Raw genomic sequence first — 17,840 nt, forward strand, 5'->3', positions numbered from 1 at the left:
TGAGAAAGAAGGTTGCTGTTGGTGCTCCCCCAAGTCAGTCGCTTCTGCCGCTGCTGCTCTGTGCCGTGGCCGGGACCTCCCTTCTCTTCCTCAGGTTCCCACTCTGCCTGCACTGGGAGTGTGTGCGGAACTGGAAAACCTGGGAAAGAAATGTCGTCTTACAGCTTTCTCATTGTTACGCTAACGCCAGCACAACATCATCAGTCTCCGAGAAGAATCTTGTGCTTTTAAAAGTAGTCGAGGGAAAAAATAACTACTCACACAATCTGGGGCAGAAACAGATACAAGCATTACCTCTGGAGTCCCCCAACCCCGGGTTGGAGTGTCCGCTCAAGGTGTCCTGGCTGGGCAACTCTGGGTAAGCTACTCAGCCTCTCTGTGCTTCTGATTCCTCACCTGTAAGATGGAGAGGAAGTGGAACGCCGAACCTCATAAGAGTCATGATGAAAATCGGAGCAACGTGCCAGCAGAGGCCCTGGTTCAGGGTCAGCGCCCAGTATTACTATTACTGCGACCGCTATTAATTATTAAGTACGGCGCTCTCGTCCCTTTTGCTGGTAACTCTTCTTCTCCTGTCCTTTCCCTACCCTGGCTACCTCCCCTGCACCTTTTCTTTTCCATCGATACAAAACCAAAAAGCCGTGTATGTGACTCAAGCATTTTCAAGGAGCAAGGCCAAGGTCAGAGCTGGTGCTGAGAGCGCCTGCCCCGCAGTCCCACCGCACACAGCCCTGCAGGGGGCACTGAGATGCACGTTCCTGAGCCTTGCTGGGTTCTCTGGGGCGGGGCTGGTGCAGGGGCGCAAGGGCGGGGGAGAAGGCATCACCTGAGGAGAGGGTCACCACCAGTCACCGTGCACTGGGTCCCCTGCAGGCTGGACACGGTGTCCCCAGGGTAGTTACGCTCACTGCTCTCCACTCCTGCGGGCCACTGCTGCTCTCCCGGCCTCATGCATGCCAATTAGGCCCTAATTTGATTTCTGTTCTATCTGGTGCGAACCCCATTAAAACTCAATTCTGCTTATTACCAACAGCTTTCCTGCCACGCAACGACTCTCCCTCCCAAGGCCTCTCTGGTGCAGTGAGGAGCAGGGCTCCACGTGCAGGGCCTGTGGACACCTTTCCCCGGACACTCAGACACTCGAAGTGTCCTTGTGGTCCCCTCCTGGTTCCCCAGGCTCAGGTGCAGGGCCCAGGCTGGGGCTCAGGCTCAGCTTCCCGCCCAGTCACCGAGTCACTGGGTGTTTCTTAGGAAACTATGGGACCCTGGAAGTCTGGAATCCGGCAGTGCTGGGACCACGGAGGTCATGAAGTCCCACCTCTCACATCATGCAAGAATTCCCTGAATACCCAAGGATCCCCAGTCTTTCTCCGGCTCCTGGCGGGTTCCAGCCCTGGGAGCTCCCTTCCTCCTCTGTCTTGGAAGCTTAGCTGGGTCCAGGTTCCGGCCCCTCAGCTGTGTGACGTCGAACAAAGCTCTCGACCTCTCTGATCCGCAGTATCTCAGTGGCAAAACTGGATCACGCTTGCTTCCTAGGACTGTTGGGCAGATGAAAGGCATGGCAGGGGAAGAGGGCCTGGAACAGAGGGAGGGCTCAGCGGGGCCTCGGGGCCCAGCACGCAGGGCGTTGCTGGGGCAAGGCAAGTGAGGCGGGCCCTGCCCTGCAAAATTGAAGGACAGGCCGAAAATCTCAGCAACCGGGATACGTAATATTTCAGTGCACCATTTCTAAGAACTGAAAAGTAATGCCCCCCAAAAATCACTGATGAACAAATTATGAAAATTTTAAATAAAGACCAGACTGGGATCCTGGTGCAGCCAGTGAGGTTTTGCAAGCACCAGGTGGAATCCTATCTTTAAGTTGTTGATGTTTTATTCATTGTGGGTTTTTGGACATTACTTTTCAGTTTATGAAATGGTGCATTAAATACCATTCATCTCGAATCAGTGGGTTTTGGGGGCCCCTTCACTTTTGAAGACAACTGCCCTGACCCCCCAGCAGCACTCACAATAAAAACCGCTCAGAACCTCAGGTTTCTTGTCTGTAAAATGGGGCTAAGAGTAACGATTTACGGGGATATTCTGAAAACTAGTAAGCAGGCAGCATCATTAAAAGCCTCTGTTCCCGAACCTGGGCAAGCTCAAACGCCTCCTCCACCACTGAATTACAAGCTCTCTGTGCCCCTGTGTCCCCATCTGGATGGCAGGGACAGTGACAGTGTGGCCGGGAGAGATTGCTGGGGGGTTTAACTCCAATAACTCACAAAACATGCGGCGCATGCTTGGCACATAGCGAGAAATCAATTGGTGTCTGCTATTATTAGTAGGAGGAATGTTCCTGAACGTAGCTGTTCCTGGCAGAGCAGTAGCCCTCAATAAGCAACACCGTTTTTGGAAGGGGCCTGGCGCAGGGTAGGTGCTCGGTGGACTGAAAGTGCCTGAAGGGCAGGGACCACTTCCAACTCGTGCCCTGCCACTCCCCCTAAGGGCGGCGCACAGTGGGTCTGCAGAAACTTTCCTGGAATGAATCAATGTTTAAGCAATGCCAGACAGTGCATTCCATCTTTGGTTTCTGAAACTCTTGGGAAATGTCATCCTTCAGGGGCCCGACGTCCTCACCTGAGTGATAGCAATAGTGCTGATGGCCAGTTCTTGCCTCCTGATTACCCCAGTCCCGCCCCACCCCACCCTGCCCCACTGAAAGGGGCTTCTCCAGCCTCCATGCTCACAGAAATACATAAAATCCATGGAATGACTCCAGAAGCTCTCATGCTCAGTCCCTTGTCCTCACAGAGAAAGCCAAAGGAGGAGGACAGAAACTTGCTCCTTCTATGGAACCTGAAGTCCATTTCCTGACATATCTGTGGGCCAGAAACCCTCCCACTGTGAGAACACTCTTTTTGCTGTGAGATTGTAACAGTGGCGTTTGGACACGTGTTCAGGCTGCCCTAGTACTAAGCTTGGGGTAGCTGCTTCACTAACTAATATGTAGATGGCTGCCTAGCTCCTTCGGGCATCTGAGTCGGCAACCTCTGGGCCACTTGGAACATGCCCTACCTGGGCTGCTGGGTCTGGCCCTGCCTTCTCACCTGCCAGCTCCAGACCCTGGACTTTCAGCAGGGCCCACAGAAAGTGGGGCCCATAGCTGGGATGTGACAAGACACAGGCTGGATGCAGAGCCGGGTGTCCTGGTTCCAGCATCAGTACGGGACGGGAGTCTGCACGCCTCATGCATTAGTTTCCTAGGACCGTTGCAACAAATTTTCACCAACCTGGGTGGCTGAAAACAATAGAAATGTATCCCCTTGCAGTTCAGGAGGCCAGAAAGCCAACATCGAGGTGTGAGCAGAGGGCCATGCTCCTGCCAAAGGCTCTAGGGCAGATGCCTTTCTTGCTTCTTCCAGCTTCTGGTGGCCCCAAGGTGCTCCTTACCTTGCAGCTGCTTCACTCTACTCCCTGCCTCTGTGGCCACTGCTCGATCTTCTGGGCGTGCCTGTTCTTTGCAGGCGATCCCATTTAGGGCCTGTGGGGGTTATTCAGGGTTATCTCGGTGCAAGATGCTCCACCTGTGCAAAGAAACTTTTCCCGAGTGAGATGACCCTCACAGGTGTGTGATGGAGCTGTCTCTTTGTGGGAGGGAGAATTGTTCAGTCCGCTGCACTCGCTTGCCTTCTTCTGGTCTCTTCTGGAAAACAAGAGCGTCCCCTCTGGCTCCCAAATTCTACAGGTGATCCTCGGACAGCAGACAGTGTCTGGCCCGAACCACTGGGCTCCCAGCCGCAGCATCTCAATAGAGCGTCTGATGTTTTTGAAGCACTTCTGCATCTGTTATTTTGCTCCGTGATGCCGATCGCCTGACGAGGCACCTAGGGTGGCTAGTGCTGAACCCGTTTCGTGAATGAAGCAACCGAGGTCCTCGGAAACGCCCAACTCACTCTCTCTCCAGCTGATTAGAGTGGGGAGCAGGCCTCCTGGCTTCCCTGGGCCATGTGTCTTCCCGTCATGTAGCTTCTCACTGCAGTGGGCTTCCTTCCAGATGCCGAGAAAAGTGGGTGAGTCAAAGCCTGCCATGCAGCTCCAAGCCCACCCAGAATCCCTAACTCACACCCATTTCTAGGTGTGATGCTGGAGGGACTCCATTTGAATGTGCTGTGGTCCCTGTGGCAGCAAGTTCTCAGGGTCCAACTGCGTGGGACACGGCAGGAGACTTCTTCTTCCTGGTAGGTGTCATCCCGAGCAAGGGGATCTTCTCCAACCGCTGGACCAAGGGGCTGTTAGAAAGATCTGCCTTGCCTCCAGGCAAAAAAGATCTCAGTAGTGTTAGGACAGACTCAGTTCGGGACAAATGGTCTAAGGGGTGGTCCTCTATCCATAACCCCCACCCCCAACACCCTGCCTGTGACGTGCAGATCTGGGCGAAGAATTTCCTCTCTTCGCCTCAGTTTCCTTGAAATGACCAGGATTTGCTAGCAGGAATGGGGGGGGGACAAGTATAGAAGACCCCACCTGCACATTTTAATCTAACTCAGAAAGGAAGACGGAGGGATAATTACAGCCGAGTGTCGGCTGCCTTTGAGAAGAAGGGTGCAGTAGCAACACGAGGTGTCATTAACTTGATTACTCGTCAGGAAGAGGTGCGGGCACCAGTCAGGAATGAGTGCGCTGCTTAGGGTCCCTGGAGGGCATGGTGGGCGGATGGGCTGGAAATGACCATCATTTATTTCCCGCTTTTGTTAAGTGCCTGTAAGGTGCTGGGTGCCATGCGGACGTGTGTGGAACACAGGTGCACAGAAACCTTCCGGGGCCAACCTTCTGTGGGGGGGTGGAAGTTAAAAGTTCACGCAGCCGAGAACATCTTCCCCTTGGGCCAGACATGGTGCCAGAACCCTGCGCCACCCCTACCCCTACCCCTATTAGCTATTGCTCCTTGGGGGGCAGCCTGCAGACACTGTGTATCTGGGTTAAGGCATCTTACTACCTGGGAGGAGTAAGGTGATCGCTGGCTCAAGAAAAGCACACATTGATTTAGCTCATTACACCCTCTCTCGGCCGCTGGGGCAGCAGGGGCCTGGGGCCTCCCTCCTGGGTGCTCTGCGTGGAGGGTTTGGCCCCAGGCTGAAGGACTGCTGCTGGGCAGCCCAGGTCTGTGGGAAGCCAGGGGTTAGCTCGGTGGAAGGTGAGAGGGAGGGGCCGATGCAGACAGCCTCCTGCCCGAATCAGCTCACACACTCGGGGTAGGGAGAACAAGGCACCAACAAGCAAATGCTTAACTGTTGTAAGAGCAAGAGAGCAACTTTGAGGGTCAAGGGCAGTTCCGATGTTGGGCGTGTGCTACCTTCTCAGCTTTCGTGGATCATGAGTCTCTGAGGGACCGTGGGGGCAATTTGGGGTCCTCCCCTTTGAGATATGCACTCCCTGGTGTCTGCAGGGATACCACACATCCCTCGCAGTTTCAGGGGCTCCACTGACCCCTGAAGGCCATCCCTGGACCCCAGTTTAGGAACCCTTTGTTACTGACTTCAAATATTGTGCTTTCACGTTCTTTGTCTGAAAGTTCTCAACAACCCTGGCAGGAAGATGGGGGTATGACCCTCTTCCTTGCACCATGAAATGGAGCCGCCTGTCATGCAGACTGAACATCAGGGGTGGGACCGGAACCCCCCAGACGCACAACTCGGGTGGCTCCATTTCATCCAAATTCCACGTGGTGCTCCAAGGAATGTCCCCTACAGGGAGCACAGTGGACACGGGACCCCCTTGGACTTGGGCAGTCCAGGTGCTGGCAGACCCAAGCCTGGGCCTACGTGGGATGTCATTTCTCTGGAGCTCATTTACAGGCATAGATGCAAAAAGACCAAGTAAGTGATAGTGCTAATGAGTCCTGGGGGAATTTAGATAGGGATGTAATCGTCGGAGACTTTGATGCCTAAGCTTCTGCATGCAGGAGTGTTTACAAATCATCCATTCATCCAACGAATCCCATGGACATTTCCACCTGTCCACCCTCAACCCCTGAAGTAAAATCCAAACTCTTTCAAATGGCCCCAGTGCCCCAGTGAGGGGGGGGCCCGTACCTCACCTTTTTCCCTCTCCTCCTCTCTGGCCCCCTCTCCCTCCCCCCCCTGCAGTCCAGTGACCCTGACCTCCTGTCAGTCCCGAGCTCTTGCCCAGCTTTTCCCACACCAGGGCCTTTGCACGTGCCGCACCCACTGCTTTGGAACAGGCTTGCCCTGGCTCTCCACGGGGCTGGCTCCGTCTCATCCTTGAGGTCTCAGCTTGAACGGCACTTTCTCCCAGAGATTTTCTTTCCACTTCATCTAAGAATATCTCTCCACTCTTCTCCAGCCATCTGTTTCTTTCTTCTTAGTGCAGATATAGCGATTTGTAACTGTTTTACGTCTTCATTTGCTTATGGACCGATTCTCCCTCCCCGGACCCTGGGAAGCCCCATGAAGGAGGTGCTGCCCTGTTCTCTCCTCAGCCCCTGGCACATCACCCGGGCTCCAGAGTGAAGAATGAACGGCTGATTGGCACGCTGGGAAGCAGGGTGTTCCTCAGCCACCACTTTACCCTACTTCGTACAGTGCCACCGTCAACATTTGGCTCCAGCGCGTGACGCTGCCCTAGTCTGGAGCTGGTGGAAGCGAGACTCTCCGAGATGACGGTTTCTCTGGGGCCATCGAGAAATCTGGCCGGAAAGGGGAAGGTCCTGCCACCGCAGCTCTGGGAAGCGAGAATGAAGGCAGTGTTGGGGAGGGGCGTGATGCTCCTGACCTCAGGGAGATGAGACAGCAAGGACGCCGGCTTAAAAAAAAAAAGCCTCACCAACGGGATCCCTCACGAGAGGAACACCCCACGGACAGTTTTATGACATGGTCTGAAGCGCAGGAAATGGGCCGCGCGGGAGTGTCGGGGGGACGTTAAGAAGTGGTATTGCTTTCTTAGGAAAACGCTGCTGGCTTCTGCAACTGTAGTTTAATTAAATTCAGTTGGCCGGATACCTTCACAGGCTGTTCCAGGTCCTTACCAGCCGTCGCAGGCGCAGGCATCTCCCGAGCGAGCGTGTGAGCGGGAGTGTGGCGGTGGAGCGATCCCTGGTGAGATGAGGCCGGCATTCCCTGCTTGGGACCCCAACCTCCTGGGTGTGCGGTGGGGCAGGGGCCGAGGCGCCCGAGTGTCCATCCCACCTCCTACCCCCACGGGCCCTGCCTCCACCAGGGACAGCGGAGACAGGACAGGGCTTTCTCCGTGGCAGTGGTACTGGACACCGGGGTTATGAGATGCGAAGAGCACAGAGAGACCCACAGCGACTGATCTCCCAGCTGTGAGCCCCGACACAGACCCTCGCCTGCACCCAGGGTGAAGCATGCAGAACAGGTTTCTCAGAGCTGACCTCCCAGAGGAGAGGGGTCGGAGGGCCACCGGGGCTGCTGTCAGGTTGAACTGACCTTTGCCGCATCTTAGGAGAGGTCCAGGGCCGTGCAGGCCCTTGATCTCACTGGGCTGTGTCGAGTGCAGAGAGAAAGGTTTTGTGAAGCCCACCTCCCAGGTGAGGAAATTGAGGCACAGGAAGGCAATCCTCACTCACCCGGGATCACTCAGCTTGTGAGCTGCCGGAGGCGTGAGTCCCTAGGGTCGAGCCTGTGCATGTGGCCTCATTTGCTGATGACCTCTCACTGCTGCTGAGTAGGCACTGTTTTGAGTGCTACGAATTGAGCAGTAAAAACAAAAAAGTGCAATCCTTGCCCACAGTGAGATTACTTGGTCTTTTACACCTGAGGTGGCTCCTTCAGGAGTGTGTCTGTCCCCTTTCCTGATTAGGCTGCAAACTTCTCGAGAGCAGAAGGCTCCCCTTGGCTGCCAGGTCACGGGCCATGGGGCCCCTGGGAGTTCTGGATCCCTCCTGGGCACCATGCTTTGCTGTTCAGTGCGTACCATAAAGCCTGTGGGATCGCCAGGAAACAGACGATCCTGTAACACAGATGTCAAAGTACGGGAAACAAGTGTGTGAAATGGCAACACACGATCTTCCTTGTTGTGCCTTCCTAACGAGGTTTCCTCCACCGTCTCCTCAGTGTGAGGGGCACGGCCCCGTACGTAGTCTGAGGTCTCTGGGCCAACTGTCGGGGACGCCAAAGGCTCCAAGATTGGCGAGAGTCTAAGTCACCGGAACTGCCGATGCTCCAGTGGTTTGTCACCTGCATTCCTAACGGAACAAAATGCCGCTTTTCTAGCAGAGGGTAGTGAACATTAAGATTTTCTTTTTCCAGCGAAAGTCATGGCCTCCTGAATTCTACCTACGTGCCCACGATGGATTGGAGGACACCAGGGTTGGCGCCCGTCTTAATCCAGTGACATCCTCCCACAGTGTGTCCACAAGCGCCCACGGCTGCTGAGAGCCTTGGGAACCCACCTGGGAAGGACGCCCCCGGGGGTCTCTGTCCTCTCTTGTTCTGTGATTGATTGAGTGACTGTTCTGTTTGTCCATGTTATCGGGGAGGACACAGCGATGGCACATGGAGATCAAGCAATAACTGAGGCAGGAGGGAGAGGGGGCAAGAGCGTGGCCCTGGGGATGAGGGGGTCACGGGAAATCAGATTCACATTGGGACGCCCCCCCTACTCATTAGCTGTGCGCATGCCCGTGGGGGGTCAGAAACGGTCAGGACTGGGCTCTCTGGTCTGTACACTGGGGCTGAGGAGGCCACCCTGGCGGGTCTCTGTGAGGACCCTGTGAGGTTAGGAGTGATGCCCTGCAGGTGCATGAGAAGCACTCAGTAAAAGACACCTGTTTGAGTGACACCTTGCCCTGCCATTGTTTCTCTAGCGCCCCCCTCCGAAGTCTGCAGGATGCCACGGACAGCATTAGACGCACCCCTTTCTAGGTCGCCGCTTCTCCATCTCCCGGAGGATGCCACCCAGGCCGTGCTGGTTCACAAACAGGATCCCAGTGGAAGTGTCCCCAGGGGCTCTCTTCCTCCCCACCACCCGGCCCCGCCCAAGCTGGTGAGTCTGGGGAGTGCACACTCAGCCGGTGGCTCGATGGCTTCCCTTCCCTCCTCTCTTCTTTTCTTCCCTCGTTCTTTTTTTTTAAAAATTGTCCGCTGAAGCCAAGTTGCTGAGTGAATCGTTAAGGGAGCGAATTCCAAGAGCGTGAGCTTCTCTTGTTTCCCAGGACAGGTTTGGGCCAAGACAAACCCTGGCGATGCCAACAGCAGTTGCTTAAACAGTGGAGCTCAGAGCTGGCTTCTTGGCCTGGCTGGCGGGGCTCCGTTTGAACTTTCTTCTCTCTCCTTCCACCCGGTGATTAAAAGAACCACATGGAACTTTCTCCTTATGCCTCTTTGCCTGTCCCTCCCCATCCACCCCCTGGAGAAGGCTCTGCAAAGTCCCTCCGCGTTTCTCAAAGAGCCAGGCGCTGCGGCCTCGGGATTTATGTTCACTTGGCAACGTGAGGTTGAAATGGCCCCAGAAGCCTGAATAACTGGAAAAGGGAAGTGGAGAAGGGCGGGGCCGGAGGGAGGTTCTGACTGTGGCTCACGCCCGGCCCTCCCCCATCAGGACCCGTGTGCCAAAGGAAAAGTCAGACCAATTGGCTGGGGTTTGAAAAAGAGGTCAGAGTTGTCCCAAGAAACTAACAACGTTTGTCCTTTCTGGGTGCCTGCTGACTCCATGGGTCCTCTCCTTCTCTCCTTCCACGGGTCCCTCCTCCTATCCATTTTGGGTTTCCTGTGTGACCTGTGGAGAAATCCTTGAAATTTTAATCCCCTAATCTGGCCCATTTTAAGGGTTCTCTAAATGTTATTTAAATTTTTTTTTTTAATTATAAAAGCAGTTGGAAGTCGCTTTTTTTTTTTTTTTTTTTTAGTTTGGTTCTGTTACGTGTCCTGAGCCTTCGTCACTTAAGTTCATATCCCTATGAAAGTATGGCTTTCATCTCCCGGGTAGGGTCCAAAGTGCTAATTTGGGTTTGTTTCCCAAATCAGGTCTCTAGCAACTGGGGGGCAGGAGCTATTCTTCCCTCTTCTCCCTCCCTCCTCCACATCCCCAAATATTTATTGAGCATCTGCTATGTACCATCCTCATCTCCCCTCCGACACACTCTTAATGCTTAGCACGTCTATCTCCTAATAGGTTCTTTGTGAGTGTTGGATGGAGGGATGGAAAGAAGGGGTTTGGGGCAGAACTCCAGGAAGTCCAGTGGGCTCTTGAGTTCTCCTAGGAGGCGGTACATGCGGTTAACATCTCAGAATTGGGGTCAAGCAGCAGAGAGGTGGGCTGAGGCTGGAGCAAGGAATACAGGAGCCCTGGTTGCCAGTCCCAACTTGACCGCCACTTGGTGTGTGTTTAGGAACAGTGTGTTTAATTCTTTAAGCCGCAGCTGTCGTAGCTAGCAAATGAAAGCAATCTCAAGACTTCTCTAGAGTTCTGTGATTCCTCAAAGCCCTCGCCCCCCCCCCCCCACCGAAGCCAATGAAATGAGATCCTGCTACAGAAGAATTATGAGACTGTCAGGTTCACTCCCTTCTTGGACCGTCTCTTCTTGGTCTGGCTTGGAATGGCCTGTGTCTTTTATTTTGTAAGAACCTACAGTGGCTCCCCATTTCCCGTCACCCCCAGTGTGCCTTCCTCTCTTTGACTTTCAAAAGATATGCAGTCTGTCCACAACCCACAAATCCACCATGGTTCTCAGCACCAGCGTCTGCAATCTCCCACTCGGGTCGGCTGCCCTCCTCCCTACCCCTGGTTCACCGCTAGGCCTTTACTTCCGTGCCCAGCCTCTGATGTTTCTGACTTCTAAGTCTTAGTGATTTCACAGAACTTCTGTTAGCATCCACCAGATGTGAGCTGGTTTGAAATAGGTTGTCCCCAAACAAGAACTCACCACAGGAAAGGAAAAAAAAAACCACCTCTATTTCCACACCCAGTGACAAACTCTGTGAGCACCTTGGTTTATATCCTTCCAGTCTTTTTTCTTTTAAAATCCCAGCAGGGCTTTAGGGGATGGGCCACATAATTTACTTATTGATCCACTCTGGTGGGCTGGCTCTGGACGTGGTTTCTTTCACCAGAGTCTACCTGTTATGGGGACACCCTGTCACTAAGTCTTCTTACCTGCCTTTAATTATTTCCTTGGGCTACATTCCTAATAGTAGACTCACTGGGATTAAGGCTCTTTATGGATGGGGGCAGGGTGGGGGGGTGGTGGTGGTGGTTTGGGTGGAGGAACAGAAACCGTCTGGGGACTCAAATCCTTCTGCGAGTCCAGGGAACAAGTCGAGTGAGAAAATGACAATCCTGATTTTTCCCTTTGGGAATCGGCCAGTTCCACAGATGTCCTGGCCACTGTGCTTCCCAGCCTCCTGACGTGCTGGCCCAACACCAGCCTTCTGTGACCTCTAGGAGCAATACACTAAGGAAAAAAACACCAGTGTATCTTCAGCTGGGACTGGGGATTCTGGAACCAAATCTTGCCTGAGTCCCCCCTCCCCACCTCCCTCCTCAGCTGATGGAACTGTGCACTTGGACATGTGTGATTAACTGTGGTATTAAGGAAATATGTATGACACAATGTTTTTTAGCTTTTTCCAGAGATATTTATATCACACAAATGGCATGTTGGGTTTTTTTCCCCCCTCTCCACCACTAAGAATGAATAAATCAATTGTCCTAATCAAGCTAATGGAGGGGTCATGGGCTACGAAGATGGGTGGGAGGGGCTCTTTGCCAGAGCCTGCTGCTCCTTTATGGGGGGGGGGGGGGGCTGAGTAGCCATATGTGGGCCCGTTTCCCTCTCTTTGAGATGGGCATGGTGATAGCCGACCGCTATTGACCTTCCAAGGATGAAAATCGTCAGAAGCATCTGGAGTTCCTTGGAAGAAAGTCGCTGCATGAATTTTTAATCCTCTATTTTCAGCTCTTTGGAGCTGCGGGCAGGGGCTGAGCCGTAAACACAGAGAACTCACCCTGACATGCCGGTTTATAAGGTTTTTGTCTCTCACCATCCCACGGATCTGACCTTAAGAACGACCCAGAATGGGGGGAGAACGCGGTCGGTTGTGGTCGCTGTTATTACATAAAAATTAATGGCTTGGCAAACACAGGGATCACCCTGTCATGCAGAGGGTCATGTTTACACCGAGCAAATATACTTCCAGTTCCTAAACCTTCAGCAGCGCCGCAGGGCAGAATCGACACAATTCCCACGCAAGACTCAGAATCCTGTGCCAGAGTCACCCTGGCTCCGAAGGGAGACGCTAGTGAGTTTTTCTCTGCAACCAGAATCCCGTCGTCCTCCAAGTTCCTTATGGACAGAGGAGGTTTTTCCATTCCTGATTTATTTAGGTCTGCTAACTCCACCAAGCAGTGAAAACATGACAAGGGAAATTCATTAAGGACATAGGACCCAAATGTGGCTCCTACTCATTGTTCATCCACCCTTCATCAAATATTTATTGCATACCTAGAAGGCCTACAATACCTGGGGCCATGCTAAGTGCGGGGGATGCAGAATCATCCCTGCCTGGGAGAGGTCACTGTCCAGAAAGTGGACATTAATCAGTACTCACACAAGGAAATGCGAATCCACAGCCGAGTTGGGGGCTATGAAAGGAAGGCAATGGGATGACAATGCATCATCACAGGGGATCAGATCTAGCTTTGGAGAGGAGAAAAGTGGAATCTCTGTATGTGTAACGGCCCCTTTAAAGAAAAAGTGATGAATTTGAGGATGAGAAAGGTCAGAGTAGAAAGAGGGGGTGAGAGAGAGAATTAAGAGATGAAGCTAGGCACACCCACTAGGATGGCCATAAAAAAGTGGAAAATCACAAGTGTTGGCAAGGATGTGGAAAACTGGAACCCTTCTGCTCTGCTAGGGAGAAGGCGAAATGATGCTCTCACTGCGGAAAATGGTCTGGCCGTTTCTCAATGACTTAAACACAGAATTACCATACGACCCAGCAATTCCACTCCTCAGTATATACCGAAAGAACGGAAAACAGATGTGCAGACAAAAACCTGAACACACTTGTTCCTAGGAGCACTGTTTACAATAGCCCAGAGTCAGAAACAACCTGAACGGTCATTGGTGGACACAAAATGTGGTCTGTCTGTACAACGGAATAATGTTCAACCACAACAAGGAATAAGTCCCAACACATGCTGCAACATGGATGAACATTAATAAGCATTATACTAAGTGAAAGAAATCATAAAATACCACAGGTTGTAGGGTTCCGTTTATGTGAGATAGATTGGTGTTCCCCAGGAGCTGGGGCAGGGTGGAATGGGAAGTGACCCTAATGGGTAAGGGGTTTCCTTTTGGGGTGATACCAAGTTCAGGATTGGATAGTAGTGATGCTTGCACAGTGGTGTGTATAAATGGTTAGCCTGGTAAATTTTATGCTCTGTTGTTTACTATAATCATAGCAATAATTTTTAAAAAGATAGAGCTAGGGGGGCAGGCCAAGCCCTCTGATGAAGGGACTGGACAGCACTTTCACGCTGGGGGGACAGTGACCAGGTCACCCTGGCGACTGGTGGGAGTGGGTGACAGCGTCAGGAGGGGCCCAGTGAGGAGGTGGGAGCTGGGATCCAGGACAGGGATGTCTTGGACCAGGGGTTACAATGGTGGTGGAGAGAAGTGGGTAGATTTGAGAGACAAGTAGTGGGTAAAAGCAAGAGGGCCTGGTGAGGGACTGGCTACACCGTCATTCCCTAAAGACCCAACTCGGCTCCCTCCTATGCGGCTGTGCTCTCCTTTACGGGGCCTGGAGGAAGGGTGGGTGTGCCTTCATAGGGGTGCTGGCGAGTGTCCTGGAAGAAGACTCTTGGATTCCATTAAACATTTTTTTGGCTGCCAGACCTGGAGCAAGCAACTCCATTTCTTGTGCCCCAGTTTCTTCCCCTGTACAGTCAGGACCCTAAGACCTACTGCATGGGTTTCCGTGGGGAGATGGGAAGAAATAAGCGCATTGGGACAACGGCACCCGTCCTAGCTATCTCCCTGGATTCCGGAGAGACCCAAACCACTTGTCAACATTTCCAAGACAACACAGATCACTCACGGATGTTGCTGGGGCTGAGGACACAGCTTTTAGAAGGGGGCCCCTTCAACAGATTCTCCAAAAGCGGTGACTTTGCAACAATCTCGAAGGTGCTAGGTTAGAGTTGCTAAGGCTATGATACAAAGGCAGAGGACTCTTGGAAGCCGCGAGAGCTAAGAAGCAGAGTCGACCACAACGCCACTGTCTTTCTTTCGTACTAGCCCCGTCCCCTCCAGCGCCGGCCCCGCCCCCGGATAAGCCCCGCCCACGCCCCGCCCCCGATGTTAGCGTGGGCCATGCCCCCTGGACACCTAGGTCCCCGGGTTGGAGTCTTCCGTCTGCGCTAAGCATTTGGTACCCAGGAAGGGAGGCGAGGAGACTTGATGGGCGGGGATGGGGGGGCTGGAAATTAGCAGGGTGAGAACTGGGGAGCCTAGTCTGAGACGAATCCCTCCCCGTGCCGCTCTTCACGCACCCTCGTGTTGAGGGCCTTGGCTTTTGCATAATGTAAGTACGCATTTAATGCGAGTGCTGGCTGGAGAGCTCTTCATTTGTCTTTCTGTCCTTCATGTGCCAACGTGCTTCCGCCGCATGTCTGCCGAGGTTGAGGCACTTGGAGAGGAGAGTGCTTCCCAAGAACTGCTGTTCGACCCCCAGCCCCGGGCCAAGGGCAGAGCGAGGGGCCGGGGCCGGGACGAGGAACAGCGCCACAGGACGGGCTTCTGGAACAGACCGGATGCCAACTTGGATTCTTTTTCTTTAATAAAAGGAACTTTTCACTTTTTTCCCCCCCAAACACCCTTTATTATTATTTTTATTTTTAAATTTAATGAGACCGGTTCCTATCCATCTATCTGGAGACATCACAGTGCAAAAGAGAACCTGAGTCCAGCACACACGTGTGTGCGCGCACGGGCGCGCGAACATGCGAACGAACACACACACACACACACACACACACAGTCCTCCAGAGGTTTTCCCCGATGTATCTACTCAGGTTACAACTAGAAGCGGCCCCTCCCCCGACTCGCCTTTCCCCTCCCTCCCCCCAATCTTGGGAGGAGCATTCTCCCTGCCTTCCCGAGTCCCCAAGCGGGACCTCCGATGTTGGAGTGGGGTGGGGGGAGGGTCATGTAACGAAGACCAGAGAGAACAAATTAGATAATCAAAAGAATTATAGTAATTGCTTTCACTTTCCCCGAGCCCGCTCTGCGGATTCCCTCTCCGCCCCTTCCGCGGCTTTCGGTCTGTCGGGAACGCTCGGGCTTCCCGACCCCCTCCCCTCCCCCAGGCGACTCCTCTCCTCTCCCCTCGCTCCCGCGTTCCCTCTCTTCCTCCGTTTTCTGGTGTGCTGGAACGTTCGGCGGAATATGATGAATGATCACCTGTCACGGCTTGTTTATTATAATGCAGGCAATCAATTACACATCCCCAACGCTGGCCGGCCTGCAGGAAATTTATATGCTCAGCACAAACCAATGTGAAAATGGAATCTCATTTGCCAAATGTCTTTCTCCCCGTACAGCGCGATGGTTACAGTCTGTGTTTGTTTCAACAGTCGTGTACGACCGACACTGCCATCATTTACTGCCTGGCTCAGGTCACGTTACTCTAAGACTTTATTTATTGGGTTAGGATGGCCAGCACAGGAAAAGGACAGGAGTGTAGGTCCGGGATGCCACCTTATTAAAAGTGGGCGGGCTGGGTGGAATTCCTGGGCAGGGCCTTGGCCCCAGCCGCTGGGCCCTGCCTTCTCAGGTCACCTCCCCCAGCATCCTGCAGGCTCCTGAATCCCCTCCCCACCCCCAGAGGCAACTCCGGGTGCTGCAAACTCCACAGGTCCTGCCATTAGAAGGACAGGGTCCCAGTTCTGGCACTGCTACTGCCCAGTTGTGTGTGGCCAGAGATTCAACCAGCTTGAACCAACTCAATCAGCCAAGGGATTCCTCAGCTTGAAAATAGGAGTTTTAATGAGCCCCTCTCAGGATTATCGCAATGTCTAGGATATTGGAGGAGCTGAGGAATGCTGGATCTGGTGACTTCAGGTCACACACCCAGGTTCCCACAGGCAGAGGAAAGGGGTTCCTTCGGAAGAGGCCTGAGTTGGATCTCACGCCCTGTGTTGAAATTTCCCCAACCTCCGCCTTCTGACACTGGGCTGTTTCAGGATCCTGTTTCCCTTCCGGGTGGAATTCTGTATTTTCCTTTCCTGTACACTGACGCACGGCGTGGCTCTGGGAAAACGACATGGCCACTTGGCTCGGAATCTGTTTCTGTCGTTGTAAAAATAGGTGTAGGATCCAGGACCCAGGGAGCCCACGGGTGTAAAAAGTGCGGGGGAAGCACCATTGTTCCCGCTCCCCGGCCTCTCTGTCTGTCGGGAGCTCCGGTTGGTCCTCAGGGTTTTTCTGCCTAAGGTGTGTTGCCCGGCTCCGTAGGCCCCACAGCACTTGGTATAAAGCGAGAGGCCAGTAGAGGAGGGGCAGACAGATTCTCATGGGTATATCACCTTGTCTGTTGTGTTGGATATTTCCTTATTCTTTGATACAGGTGTTTGTTTAATGGCTGTCTGTCCTGCTGGGACGCAGGCTCTGGGAGGAAAGGTACCGGGTTGGTTTTGGTCATCTCTGTATCCCTAGCACATAGTCCCTACCTGGCCCAGCCTGAAGACATCAGTAAATATTTGTGGCTTTGATGAATGAATGAATGAATGGATGGATGGATGGCTACACGAATAAATGCAGCATTAGGGCAATCTCTGCCGTGCAGAGGGCGGGCCCTGCTGAAAGGATGTGCACACGTGTCTTCGCTGTCCCCTACCTTCACAGAACCGGGCTATTTCCCGGGCGCCTGGCCTTGTCTGAGTGCCGTGGGTTTTATGCATACCACGAGGGCTCACAGCGCCAGCTGGTGACAGATCACAGACGTGTCCACCTGGCTACTCCTACACACCCCTCAGACCTCCCTGCCTTGAATAAAGTCCCACTCACTCTCGTGCCCCAAGTGACCTTGAAATCTCCATGCCCCCCTAAACCATGGGCTTCCTGTAGACAGGCAGCTCTACCCTGTTTGTACTGGGGTGCCCCCAAATGCCCAACCCAGGGCATGCCTACAACAGATGTTTTCAATCAATCAATAAAGATGATCTTCTCTACACACAAATATATGGGATACAACTTAGAAGACCACTAAAATATGCCGGGCCAGAAAAAATAATGATTTGAGTTTACATTTTCAAAAGCGAAAATTTAACCGCTGCCTCACACAGTTCGGTCAAGGGCTTCGAATTTGTGGAAGGGGCTTCTTTCCATAAATATTGTTATTAGTCGCCATGATTATCATAACAGCCGGGGGAACGGCCCAGAGCCCTGTCTCCCCAGCAGGGTGGGCTGGGCAGGTACTCCCTCCGCTGACTTGCTTCACTTGCTGACTAACAGACCTCACTCCCCGGCCGAGGGGATCATAATCCTGACAACTCCAGTTTCCCATCGTGGAGAGGAAGTGAGAGGGAGCGTTGTGGGACCCTGGGGGAAAAGCGGCCTGTACCTGCTGCTGCTTCGACAGTTGAGGCTCGCAGAGGGGCCGGCAAACAATGGGAAATGAAACATTTGAGTGGTTGCAGAAAATTCCGTGGGAAATCCCCCCTGGTGGTATGTATGTGCAAGGGCTGGGACGAGGGGAGCTCGGGGCTTTCGATTTCAAGGGCTCCTGAACAGACCAGTCCCCAGGACTCCCTCGGAACATGAAAGACCTGTCGGTCTGTCTGTCCAGGGAAGATGTGGCCGTGCACATGAA

This window comes from Artibeus jamaicensis, unplaced genomic scaffold (genome assembly GCF_021234435.1).
Source record: "Artibeus jamaicensis isolate MK-2021 breed Jamaican fruit bat unplaced genomic scaffold, CSHL_Jam_final contig_525, whole genome shotgun sequence".
NCBI lineage: Eukaryota > Metazoa > Chordata > Mammalia > Chiroptera > Phyllostomidae > Artibeus > Artibeus jamaicensis.